This window comes from Rhinopithecus roxellana, chromosome 17, assembly GCF_007565055.1.
Source record: "Rhinopithecus roxellana isolate Shanxi Qingling chromosome 17, ASM756505v1, whole genome shotgun sequence".
Lineage (NCBI taxonomy): Eukaryota > Metazoa > Chordata > Mammalia > Primates > Cercopithecidae > Rhinopithecus > Rhinopithecus roxellana.
The window spans coordinates 16,111,064-16,124,641 of NC_044565.1; positions in this window are offsets into that span (position 1 = coordinate 16,111,064).

Sequence of the window (13,578 nt, forward strand, 5' to 3'; positions counted from 1 at the left end):
GTTACAAGTCAGAGAGGGTGAAACCTAACGAAGAGAAACCAGCTAAAGCAGCTGGCAGGAATGATGTAATGCAAGAACGAAGTGATGAGTGATACCTAGATTAGACTGAGCTCAATGGAGGTAGAAAGGAAGAGACAGTTCTCCTAAGATTCAAGAGAAATGAACTCATATTGAATCACCTCTTCAATTCTCTTCTCAAATGTCATGCTGCCAGTGAAGGCCTTAGCTGACAATTTCATGTAAAAATTACACCTCTTTTTCTCATCGGTGCACTCCTGTGTCCCATTTGCTGTGTCTTTTTTTTGTTTGTTTCTTTTGTTTTTTTTTTTTTTGTTTTTTTTTTGCTTATTTTTTTCCTCTACAGAAGGTATCACTATCTGACACACTATTTATTTGGCTTTTGTTGTTGTTTTTGTTAATGCTTGTTTCATACCATTAAAATGTGAGTACAACGATCCATGATTGTGGTCTGTTCATTTCCCTGTTCCCCTGAGCCCACAAGAAGAGATTCAATAAATTTTAACTGAGTAAACAGAATGAATTAATATCCAATAAAGAGAATAAAGATGAGGCCAGGCACGATGGCTCACACCTGTAATCCCAGCACTTTGGGTGGCCGAGGCAGGTGGATCACGAGGTCAGGAGATCGAGACCATCCTGGCTAACACGGTGAAACCCAGTCTCTACTAAAAATACAAAAAAAAATTAGCCAGGCATGGTGGGGGGCGCTTGTAGTCCCAGCTACTCAGGAGGCTGAGGCAGGAGAATGACGTCAACCCAGGAAGCAGAACTTTCAGTGATTCGAGATTGCACCACTGCACTCCATCCTGGGCAACAGAGCGAGACTCCGTCCCCCTCCAAAAAAGAAAGAAAATAAAGATGAGAAAACATTAATTATGCTTTCAAATTTCCTTACCTGGGGTTCTGGTACAAAATTATATGTAAGCAAGATCTTCATTAAAGGATCTCAAATAAATCTTACAATCTTAAAAGGAAAGTTCAACAACAGTTCAATATCATGTGACACTAAGAAAAAAATGTGATTTGACGAGTAGGTAATCAAAAACAGACTAAATAGCAATGCAAAGAAACTGCCAATAGTCTGCAAGTTCTTTAGTAAATGTGAATTATAGCAATAATTTGCTAGTTTGTATTCACTAAATAGATTTTCAAGCTTTCAAAATGTTTAAAAATATTTTCATTTATCATTGCAACATGCGTGGCAAATGGAAGATGGAGACACTAACGAGTTACTCCCATATGCTGTCCTTCCCATATTAATGAACAGAACGCTACCTGCTTCCATACTAAACTACAAAATGGTTGGAAAGTCGTGAAGTTCTCCAAAGCAATGTTAGAGCCATTAGATTAAGAAAGTGAGTGTAATAATGTACTCTTTTTTTCCTTTAGAAAAGCCTAACCTCAATTGGCCAATGAAAAGGATGGCTTTATTAGATCATGAGGGGTCTGAAATACCATTAATTCACTCATCAGCATCTAAAAATATTCTCTAACCAGGGCAAGACAAAGAAAATGCATTTATTCTCAGAAATATTCATTATACCAAAACATTTATTCATTTTGCTTAGAAAGAATCACTGAAGTAAAAACAGATAAAACTTAGAAAAAAAAAAAATAAAGCAAATGTTGAATCACATTCTGAGTTTAGTATAAAATAAGAATAAAAACAGTATTTCTCGGGAACTGAAAAAAAAAAAGAGGTCATAAATATTAATGTACTAGATTTACATGAAAAAATTCTAAATGAAGGATCTTCATGACTCTAAACTAGAAATCACTTTAGTTTATCTTGGAAAACACCACCAGTGAAACAACTTAATATCAGTTAATATTGCTTTCTAATTCAATTTGTGAGACAGCACTGGATGTATTGTGAAATAGTACATCTCCTGATCTTCTAAGATACCATGTAACTTTGGAGTGCTGAGAGTATATGACAGCACCCTGGTAAAAACCCATGCATGGTGTAGTTTGATCTTAGTGGGGAGCTTTAGCTTTCACCATCAGGTTCTGACCTGCTATTTCCTTACTGTGTAATGTGGGAAAGTTTTTACCTTGGTTATTTTTTCTCATCTACAAAAAGGAAGTCAAATGTCATTGTCCCTTTATCTCAGATAGTAATTATGAGATAACAGATTAAAAAAATGCAGGCTGGGCGCGGTGCCTCAAGCCTTTAATCCTAGCACTTTGGGAGGCTGAGATGGGAGGTCAGGAGATCGAGACCATCCTAGCTAACCCGTCTCTACTAAAAAATAAAAAAAAAAACTAGCCGGGCAAGATAGCGGGCGCCTGTAGTCCCAGCGACTTGGGAGGCTGAGGCAGGAGAATGGCGTAAACCCAGGAGGCAGAGCTTGCAATGAGCTGAGATCCAGCCACTGCACTCCAGGCTGGGCCACCAAGCGAGACTCCGTCTCAAAAAAAAAAAAAAAAAAAAAGAGAAAGAAAATGCTTTTTAAAGTTGAAAATGAATTAATATATTAATTTAATGTATTATTCTATAAGTTTACCTAAATCAGAACTACTACTATTGGTACAATTAGAAAACGATAAGGAAGGGAAGAGGAATTACAATTAGAAAACTTTTACAAATCAAAAACAAGTATTTATGAATAAAAGATGAAGCTGCTGAAAGAAGCAGAAAATTACAATAATATCACTTTATTCAAGATGATATCGGGCATATATTCCCAACCGGTACCAATATATTATTTTTCAGAGGTAACAATGTTAATAGGAAGAATAAAGCTGTGTTTATTTAGACAGGGCTAGAACTTTTTTAAAAAGATAAACTAAAATAAATAACATGTTGGAATTCATTTGAGGACCCTTTTAAATCTCTTCATGTTCTCTGCTTTCTAGGTATTCACTACCAGACCACGCCAAACTAAATTTTAACTCTCTCTTTAGTCTTGTTGACCAAAATGACTTTTCTTCAGTCTAAACCATACTGAAATTGAGTTCAATCTAACTATAGGAAGACATTAACATGGTTCTAATAAAGTTTTGCATAATAACTGCTTCTATTATGTTGATGGTCTTGGAGGTAACTATTTCTAAATTCATCTTTAACTGAATAATTATTATATAAGTATTCTGGGGGAGTTTTTGTTTTGTTTTGTTTTGTTTTTGTAGTGACCTGTGCTCTCAGTGTACACAATATCATGCCCCACCCCCACAACATACCTTATGGGCCTTTTGCATAAACATTCCGTAAATTACAACACAGGATAAAATGTGGCTTACAAATAGCAATAGAAACAAATAGAACTGGAAAAAGACACAGAAAACATTTTCTTGCCTCTTAAAAGCATGTCTCAAGATCTGCTTGTATCTTCTCTTAATGGAAAGCCTCTCCTTTAATTGTAAAAACTTGAAATTATTTCCTCTCAATACGTCCTTAGGCAAAGGGAGCTGTGTTGGCAAAAGCCAGAGAGAGATGTTGCTCGGCTCAGAACTGAATGGCTTGAAGGTACTTTTAGGATAAAATTGAACTTGTGTGATTTACTCATTTGAAACAATGGGATTTGGAGAGTTTTCATATAATCCACAAATACAAGACAGTAGGATGTGAAATACTGACTGTAGCCCTGAGATTAATAACCTCTAGCAGTAGTTATCAAATATTTTAAAATAAGAGACCCTTCCTTTACAGACAATCATGGGAGAAAGCCCAGCGTAGAGAAAAGGCTATGTCTCTGTTGAAATCAGGGCAGGGGCTCCAAAGTCCTGCTCTTTCTGCACTCTTAAACCCCAGCAGTGGTCCTCAGGTCCCTCCCCAGAACCCTTAGGCTCAATAAGGCATGACCTGAAATCCATTAGACTTACATAGTTCTGTGAAATTTAGAGCTGAAGAATCCAGTTCGTTCCATAACAGCAATTTGACTGAAATATATGAGACAAGTTAAGAGTGCACAGGCCACAATACCAGAAATTAATAAAATCAGGCTGGTAGCTTTTGCTCTAGGCAGATTGCAGCCCCCCTCTCTTTCTACTATGTCTTGAAATTTAGAAAAAGGTATCTTGAAATCCCTAAGTATTAAATAGTCCATAAGTGAATTTTACAAATGGATCCAAGTTCATATTTGGGAACATAAACAATAGTAAAAAGGTTTTCTTCTAAGTAGGGAATGGGTCAGTGTGGAAACTTGCGGGGGGATGTCAGAGGTAGTGCAGTAAAGTATTGATGCAATACAAGGAACATCCTTTTCTGTGCTAGAGCTAACTCTTCCATTTACTGGTTGATTAACTTTAGGCAAAACACTTTTTTTTTTCAGTTTCTTCATCCATAAAACAATGTGTCTGCCTTAAACAATCAGACATTTCTTTTAAAAAAGATTACTAATCTGTATTTTATCTTGATACATATATTTTTGCTGAGTTGAAATAAACTTACTTAAAAATGGCCATATAACCTTTTCATTATAATCTCTATCCTGAGAAACATATTCGTATTTTCATCGCTGCTGAATGTGTCTCCCTGGATGTCTTCTTAGAACTTGATCTAAGATGAATGTTATTCTCCCGCAGGCACTTTCAGAAGCATGATCCTTCTGGGTACTTATATCCAGGCTCTTCAAGTCACCTTCAGTTCTTTCCTTTCACTTCTCACATCCAATTCAACTACTCCAATGTCTTCATTCATTCATTTTTTATTATTATCTACTTTGTGTCTTGTCCCACTGAAAGAACAAGACCCAGGCCATGTCCTAATGAAATTGTAAATCTAGTTTCTCATGTTTGGTCCTTCCCTTCTTTTCCTCATATTATCATCACAGTTCAGCCCACTTTTCTCTTAACTTTTTTAACAACCTCTTAGCTTATTCACCTTACTCTAATGATCCCACCTTTCCTTAACACTGTAATTTGAAATTCACTCTGCCATTAAGATGTCTTTCTAAAGTGGGACTCTGATAATGGCACCATCCACCCCCAACCCTCTGACACACACTGTGTGTTGATTGCAAAATAAGTTTACAAATCCAGGGTTATAAATGCAGCTATTTAAGGAACCTGGTAAGAAATATAAATGTGTTAATCTGGTTAGGGCACACAGTAGGGAGTAAGAGAGCCTAGTGAAAATTTGGATAGGCTATGTGCTGCCCAATGACTTTCAAATTCAATTAAAAATAACTACATCTATGAACCAGAAAGCTACCAATTCTTTCATTCTAAACCTCCCTTGCAGCCATATCTGTGTTGCAGCCACACAACAACCCTCACCATAATCATGCTTTGCATGAAGCTGTTCCAATATTTCTAATGACACTATTCTTTCTTTCAAGTGTCAGCTTTCCCACTGAATCTATCCTCATTTTTGATCTCTTCCCTGTCAACTACCACTTACCCACGCACTTTTTTTTCCAGTAAGAATTTATCTCTTGTTCTCCTATATGGTCACTATATTTTATATTTTACGTATTTATAAACATGACACATGCACTTATGTTCCACAAAGGGCTTTGAACAGAATTTACATATAGTTCCCTGGATTAATGTATTTACTAAAATGGAGGATAAAGTGAATTAATTACTTAAATATTTAACACTATTGAATACAAATAACTTTCCCAATATTGCTTCATGATTTAGACAGTCTATTAAACATTTAACCAAGTTACTAGACTAAGTTTACTAAGGCAAATTGTAGAATATGTGGAGAAATATGATCTGGCTAATAGTGCAGGGTCAAAGCTGGTTGAATGGTGTTGTATAGTGGATTCAGATTGATGTAACAGTGGTGGTTACACTAGGGGCACTAAGGGCAATCCCTACTCGCACTCTGAGGACTCTATTCTCTACCACACTTTTTTTCCATTAAAAATACCAAGTAGATTAATACCATATTTGTAGATAACACAGGAATAGAATTACATACAAAGATTCAATATAGCTTAGTTAAATCCATGTACTACAATGGAAATCAGAAGCATTTCTCGTCCTTTGACTCCCCATCTCTACTTTCTCTTCAGTAATCCATATTGTAAATTACATCACTATTCACCTAGACTCTTATCATGAAAATCTGGGAATCAGTCTTGACTCCAGTCATGCCCACATCTTTGTAACTAATCAATCAACAAGCCCCATAGACCCTAACTCCTTAGCACATATCGAATCTATTCCTTCTTTTTAATCTCTGGTGCTAAGAAAATAGTATAAGCTTCTGGTATCTTTCTTGACTAAATAATTGTTACTATGCTCTTTTCTTATCTTTGGTTCTGTATTTCTTAAATCTGTTCTCTTGCAAGAATAATCTTTCAAAACAATCAATCTGATCTTGTTCCTTAAGTCTTTCCATCATTTTGACCTTTACCTGTTTCTCCAGTTTCATCCTTTAGGGAAGTTCCCTTGTTGCATTCTTACTCAATTAATTGCAACCCGCATTTCTCTTACCTACTTACATTATGCTTCTGCCTGAAATGTGTCTACCTGTGCTAGGCAAATATAATGGCAACCCAGTGATGTCTACATCTTAATCTCCAGAACCTGTGAATAGGTTGGATTACATGTGTTGGGGCTCAGAACATAACACCCCAAAGTATGGCACCCTGGCACGCTGAGTACTTTGAACTGAAGGAGACTGGAAAAGCCTCAGAAACAAGGTCTCTGACCTTTTCCTGCCCTCCTCTCTCACACCCCTCTTTCTCCCCAGAAGCAAGTCACAGCAACCAGAATTGCATTTCCCCAAGGTCTGTCTAGAAACTAAAAGTCTTCTCCCCTAAAGTAAGCCATAAAATTTATAAAGGTCACTCTCTCCCTTTTCCCTTGAAGACTCTCATTGCCCTATACTCTGGAAAAATGCTACACACAGAAGAATCTGGAAACAAACAAACAAACAAACAAACAGGCCTTTCTGGGTTTCCCCCTTCAGTCTATTACCATTAGATTATACTCTTTTGTCCAATCACATTTGTACATGGCGGTTCATTCTTCACTGAAACTCAGCATAAAACGTACACAGTTTTCCCTGGGTATTTGGGTCTTCAACTCTGACGGTGCCTGTGTTACATGAAACTTTGATTAACTAAGTTTGTTACGTTTTTCTCTTGTTAATCTGTCCTTCATTACAGGAGTGTTGGCTGTGACCTTTATGAAGGGTGAGAAAAAGATGTCCTTTTTCTTTTTGCCCTTAGAGATGGCAAAGGCAATTAATGTTGAAGATGTTAATTAAGTTTGCTAATCAGTTGACCTAAAGATAGGGTAAGAACCCTGGACCCAATGTTGTCACAAGCTCCCTTACAAGTGGAAGAAAACAGCAGAAGAGGAGTCAGAGGAAAACATGACTACAGAAGAATGGTCTGAGAGATGGGTTACTGGCTTTGAAGACGAAACAAAGGGGTCACCAGCTAAGGAATGTAGGCAGCCTCAAAAAAGGTGGAAAAGGAATAAAGCAGATTCTTTCCTAGTGCTTCTAACAGAAATGCAGCATTGATGACAAATCAAATTTACCCCAGTGAGATCCATGCCAGACTTCTGACCTACAAAAGAGTGATACAATACATTTATGTTGTTTAAGCTATTACATCTGTAGTAATTTGTTATGGCATCAATAGAAAACTAATACACTACAAACAATGTCACTCTAACCAACAGTCATCACTCATCAAGACTCAGCTAATGAAGAATGTTGGTTTTTGTAAATAACTTATATTACAGGACTTTTAACTATTGATGAGACTTCCATGTAAACATGTATTCACCTACTGAGCTATAAATCCTTCTAGAATAGATACTAGCCTTTTCTATGTTTGTATTCATAGAATCTTGCATATGATCCTTAGTAGATAATTTATTATTTTTAATGACTGAAGGTAGAATTGAATAGTAATATTTCATGTTTTAAAGTGGGCTGACAACATCAACTCTTGAGTAGGGTACAGAAAGGCTGACTTACGAGCAGTTCATGTGGAAAAACTTAGAGGTTTCAACTGACTAAAAGTTCAGTATAAATTGATAAAACAGTAACATTGACCAAAATACATACACACACACACACACACACACACACACACACACACACACACCACAAACCCTACCTTTGATTTTAGGTGGCATTAACGGAAGTATTATTTCCAGAACTAGAGAACTGCTACCATTTTACTATGCCTTGCTCAGATACCCAGGGATAGTGTAATTAATTTTGGACTTGGCTTTCAGAAGTATCCTGACAACTAGAGCATGCCAAGATTAGGAGAAGGAGACAGTCAGCAAAGAGATGGAAAGGTCTTCAACACTGTGAAAGATGGTTTGAGAGACCAAAGAAATAAAATATGGAAGAGAAAAATCTGAATTTGGGTATAGAGGTTGCTATGGTTTGAATGTGTTCCCCAAATTTTGTGTGTTGAAAATTTAATCCTCAAATTAATACGTTGGCTGGAAGTGGTTCCTTTAGGAGGTAAACAGGATTAGATAAGGTCATCAGTGTGGAGACCCCATGATGGGACAGGTGGCTTTAAGAAGAGGAAGAGAGATCTGAGCTGGCAGGGACTCTCTGACCCTCTCACCATGTGATGCCCTCCACATGTTACAATGAAGCAAGAAGGCCCTCACTGGTTGCTAGTGCCATGCTCTTGGACTTTCCAGCCTGCAGAACTATAAGAAATAAACTTAGTTTCTTTATAAATTACATATTTATTGTATTTTCTTATAGCAACAAAAAATAAAGATAGAGTGGAGAAATTTATTCATAGAAAGTAGTTTTTTAAGTGAATGAGAACTTAGACATAATCTTTTTAACTCCAGAGAAATTGGAAACATAGAGAACAGCACACTGGAGAAATTCAATAAATATCTTAAGAATTAGCAAAACAATGTGCAGATGGCTAATTGGCAATAGTTTCAGTAGGCAGATTTTGATTAAAATAAAGAAAAACTTGGTAATAATTAAACCTCTCCTTAAAACATTATTACTTTATGAGGTAACAAGGTAACAAGTAGACTCTTCTGAAAGCATAAACAGAGTTTAAATCATCACCCATTACTTAACTAGCAGAGGAGTTTGTTTGAATAGGCATTTGGACTAGGACACTTCTAAAGTTTTTGTCAAATTTGTGATTCCATTATTTGTTAATTAAGTTCTTTTCCATTCTAAAGCAATTTCTGTGATTTTCTGATTGTGGTAGACTTCACAATTATACTGGTTTAGAACACATTACCATCTACTTCCCGGCTCCTAGTAAATTACTATTCACTTAAGTGTTATATCTGAGTCCTAAAGTGTTAACAGACCTACCAAATCATGTGAGGAATCTCCCCTTCCCCAACATCCCAACAAACTCAATTTTCTCTTGAATAGTTATCTCATTCTCTCATAACTCTCATATAATTTCAAACTCTCCAAAATACATCCAAGAAGGGAACTGAAGGATAGGAATGGATTCTGTATTTTTTCCACGGTATATTCTCTTCTAATGGAGAAAAGCAATTAGGCAAAACAAGTCAAAAGCAAGCTAAGCTTTTTCTTACTCAGCAGTGTAGAACAAAAGGCTTTATCTGACTTATGCTAAAACTAGTTCATTGTAAGCAGGATCTTAATACCCTAATCAAGGACATTTAAAAACAAACTAAAGAAAACATCTCACCTTTGTTACTTAGAGGCAAAAATTATGACAAAATTATTTCCTCCTCAGCATTCTCAGGCTATCCTCAGGTATATGTTTTTTCTTGAATTAAGAATAATGAAAATCACCATAAAATGAAACAAAAGAAAAGTATCACAAAAATATTTTCCAATTCTCTTTCTGTTCCCTCCCATTTTACTTCCTTACTCAACATTTGGGATTTAATGAGCTTTAAAAATATGTATACAAAGGGTAAATGTCTTTGACTTTTTTGATCTTTCCTCCTTGTAGTTTGTGATTTAAAAAGTTATTTCCTTTGAAAATTAATTTTATTTGACTCATCAGTAAATACCAATACTCTGCCATGTTCTACTATTGTGCATTCACTACTCACTAGAAATACATTATGCACTTTACTGATATTCATATACTTAATCTGCATAGCTAAAAGAGATTTTTAGATTTCATTATCTGCATTTTACAAATGAGTTTCAGAGAGGCCAAATAAGTTTCCCAAAGCTACACAGCTGATACATCATGAATCTAGGGTCTAAATGTGGGTCCACTTAACTCCAGTCTCCATGATCCTTGGCTATGCTTTTGCAACAAGATTTCCTCAGTATCTCTCATGTACCAAGCTCTATCCTCAATTCAAAACTGAAAATATCAAAGCCCCTGCCTTCAAGGGTCTCACATTCTAAGCACAGTGACTGACCAATAATAAACGCAATCCAGCTAAATAATTTTATAATAAAGGTAAATACTAGGTATAACGGTGCTCCTAAAAAAATAATAATACACTTTTCCTACTTTAGGGTAGGAGTGCCAGTGTGCACAATGAGGGAATATATACTGCTAACAGCTAATTTTTGACCAAAAAATAAGATTCAGTCTATCACTGGATTCTGCTTCCTCTATAACTCCAGGTATCAGCCATGCCAAATGTGCTAAGGGCTTCCAATTCTGCATAGATCTCATTGGGGCTAAATCAAGGGCTGGACAATGCCATCTGACATGTTCCACTGACATTAAAAAATAATTCTCTGGTGTCCCCTATCATCAAATCCCTGCTTAAGAACAGATACATTAGTTAAAATTATGTGGTACTTTCATATACTATCATCTTGATTTATTGCAAGAGATGGGACCATTGAGAGATTTATCTTCGACAAGGGGATAACTTTTGGTTCCCCCTCAAATCACATGCAATATGTAACCATCTATGAATAGAGCTTCCCTAGACCCTAAAGTTGCCCTCTCAGCCTGCTGTCATTACTCTTTCACATCTATTTCCACTTGGAGAAATGAGTAACCCCTTGCTCTTACAGCGACAACATCAGCATCTCGTTTTTTTGTCCCCATAGGAGCTTGGCCTTATCATCCTCATCACTCTCTCCCTGCTTTTTCTTGTACTCACACTAATCTTTCAACCACTTCCTTTTATATATTTTTTAAAAATCTTATCATACATTTCCATATAATTTCTATACCTGAGTCTGTCATTTCTGAATGTCTAATAAGAATATTGTCTATTATTTGTAAGTAGACTCCATGGACCAAATTTCTACCCCCAATAAAGCCTGAATTTTGTAGATACAACATATTCCTGTTTCATTTAATGCTTCTTTCTCCACAATTTCCAGAAAAAAAAAGGGTCATTATCATCATCCTTTTCCATTGCATCAAGATATATTTGTGGTAGATTTTAAATGTGAGCTCAGCATTTGCTGTTTAGCTTTTTCTTTGTCTGGATCCTTTCTCCATTGTACATTATTGAGAATGATCCTAAAACATATTACAAAGTGTCCACAGATGGGCATTACATAAAAAGTTTAAAAGTTGTCACATATTCAACTTGATTTTTGTTTTGTCTTTTTGTAAAACACATGGTCTGAACTCTACACAATGAAAATTTTAATGACCTTTACAACAAGATTTGAAAGGGCTCACTGACATCTTTACTAATGTGAAAACTAATAATTTAGTTTCAGGGATGAAGGGTAAATCTAATTGAATAACTACCTTTTTTTCTCAGTCCTTTCATCATGGACCAACTTCTTTTAAAGCAAGTTAATAATTATTTTTATTATCAAAAAAAGTCTTTCAATGCAGAAGCAATATGAGGTGAGTTATCAAGTTGTACATGTCACTGCAAGGAAAAACAAAATCCTCATCACCATGGAGATTAAGTCCTCAGCTTTTGGAGGGCAAAGGCCAATTTAATGAGTTCACTAGTCACAAAGTGATTGGGCATTAGATCTTCTGGGGGAAAGAATGTTATCTTTTAAAGTACAGGATGCCAGTCTGCCTTAACCTAGTGAATAAAATCCTCTGTCAAGTTCCTTGAAAAATCTGTATTGTAGAAAATGTATCTATACTTCCCTAAGTAGATAGAGGGTTACATATTACATGCGATTTAAGGTGGCACCAAAAATTATCCCCTTGCCAAAGATAAATCTCTCAGTGGTCCTGTCCTGTTGCAAAAAATCAAGATGATAGTATCTGAAAGTGCCACATAATTTTAACTGATTTATCTGTTCTTACACAGGGAATTGATGACATGAGACACTAGATAAGTATGTTGTATTTTTTATTTTTTTTTATTTTTGAGACGGAGTCTTGCTCTTTTGCCCAGGCTGGAGTGCAGCGGCACAATCTCGGCTCAGTGCAAGCTCCACTTCCCAGGTTCACGCCATTCTCCTGCCTCAGCTTCCCAAGTAGCTGGGACTACAGGTGCCCACCACCACGACTGGCTAATTTTTGTATTTTTAGTAGAGACGGGGTTTCACCTTGTTAGCCAGGATGGTCTCGATCTCCTGACCTCGTGATCTGCCCACCTCGGCCTCCCAAAGTGCTGGGATTACAGGTGTGAGCCAGCGCACCCGGCCTAGACAAGTATATTTTAATGTGAGTGAAATGTAAGTAACTGCTCTGGGCCGTCCCTCTGAGAACTACCAGGTCAGAACAACAGTAATGACCTCAAGGTTTGCAGCGATGTTTGAGCAACTGTTCAGATGTTCTGACAGGGAAGTGAGCTACTTGAACAGATCTGATTAAAGAGTGATTCTCCTCTATATAAGGCTTTTCCTCTATTCAGGGAATTACATGCTTAAGGTAGTTAAACGAAAGAAAAGGAAGGAAGGAAGGAAGGAAGGAAGGAAGGAAGGAAGGAAGGAAGGAAGGAGGGAGGGAGGGAGGGAGGGAGGGAGGGAGGGAGGGAGGGACTGGGACCTACCCTAATAACTGGTATTAGTTCTATAAATAATGAGGATGAATGCCAAACCAAAGAGTCCTCACATTTATCAGTCTAGGTGTTGGCTTTCTTTGGGATCAATCAGCTTCTCTCTTCTTCCACCTCATTGGTCAGTGCAAATCGAACTGCTCTTTAAGACTATTAACTTCAGCCAGTCCACTGGAAAAGAATGGCACTGGTCACCGACAGTACCGATGGGTCAGTGCAAATCCAACCACACTGCTGAGAAAACAATTCAAAATGCATTTCTGCTGATTGTTTGCCAGAGATGGTATTGTTTTATTTAAACAATAAACACCCGAAAGACAGTTGTTGAAGGCCATCATCACATCATTCTTTTAGGTCAGTATAGCATCAAACATCATCTGTTCACTGAGTTTAGAGGAAGATTTCTGGTAGATTTTGCTACTAGCAATCTATGAAACCCTATGGTTAGCTTGTAAACTAGGGTTTCCCAGTGAACTGGAATCACAATTGGACAATTTAGGGATTTCCATCCCTCTAGCAGCAGTTTAGCCCAATCTAAATTTGATTGTTTTCTTAAATGGAGTAATTTAATTTCCTCCAAATGTCTACAGACTTCAAAATGCCAAGTCCGAAAAGTGAAAGGGAAAACTGGGTCAGTTTTCCAGGTGACTCAAGCCAAAGAATAAAATACTGCTTTGAAATTCCTTATAAAGCATACGTTGTTTTAATTTTCTGAATTATCTTATTCCTTGTCTCAGTAGTCTAATTGTATAGTCT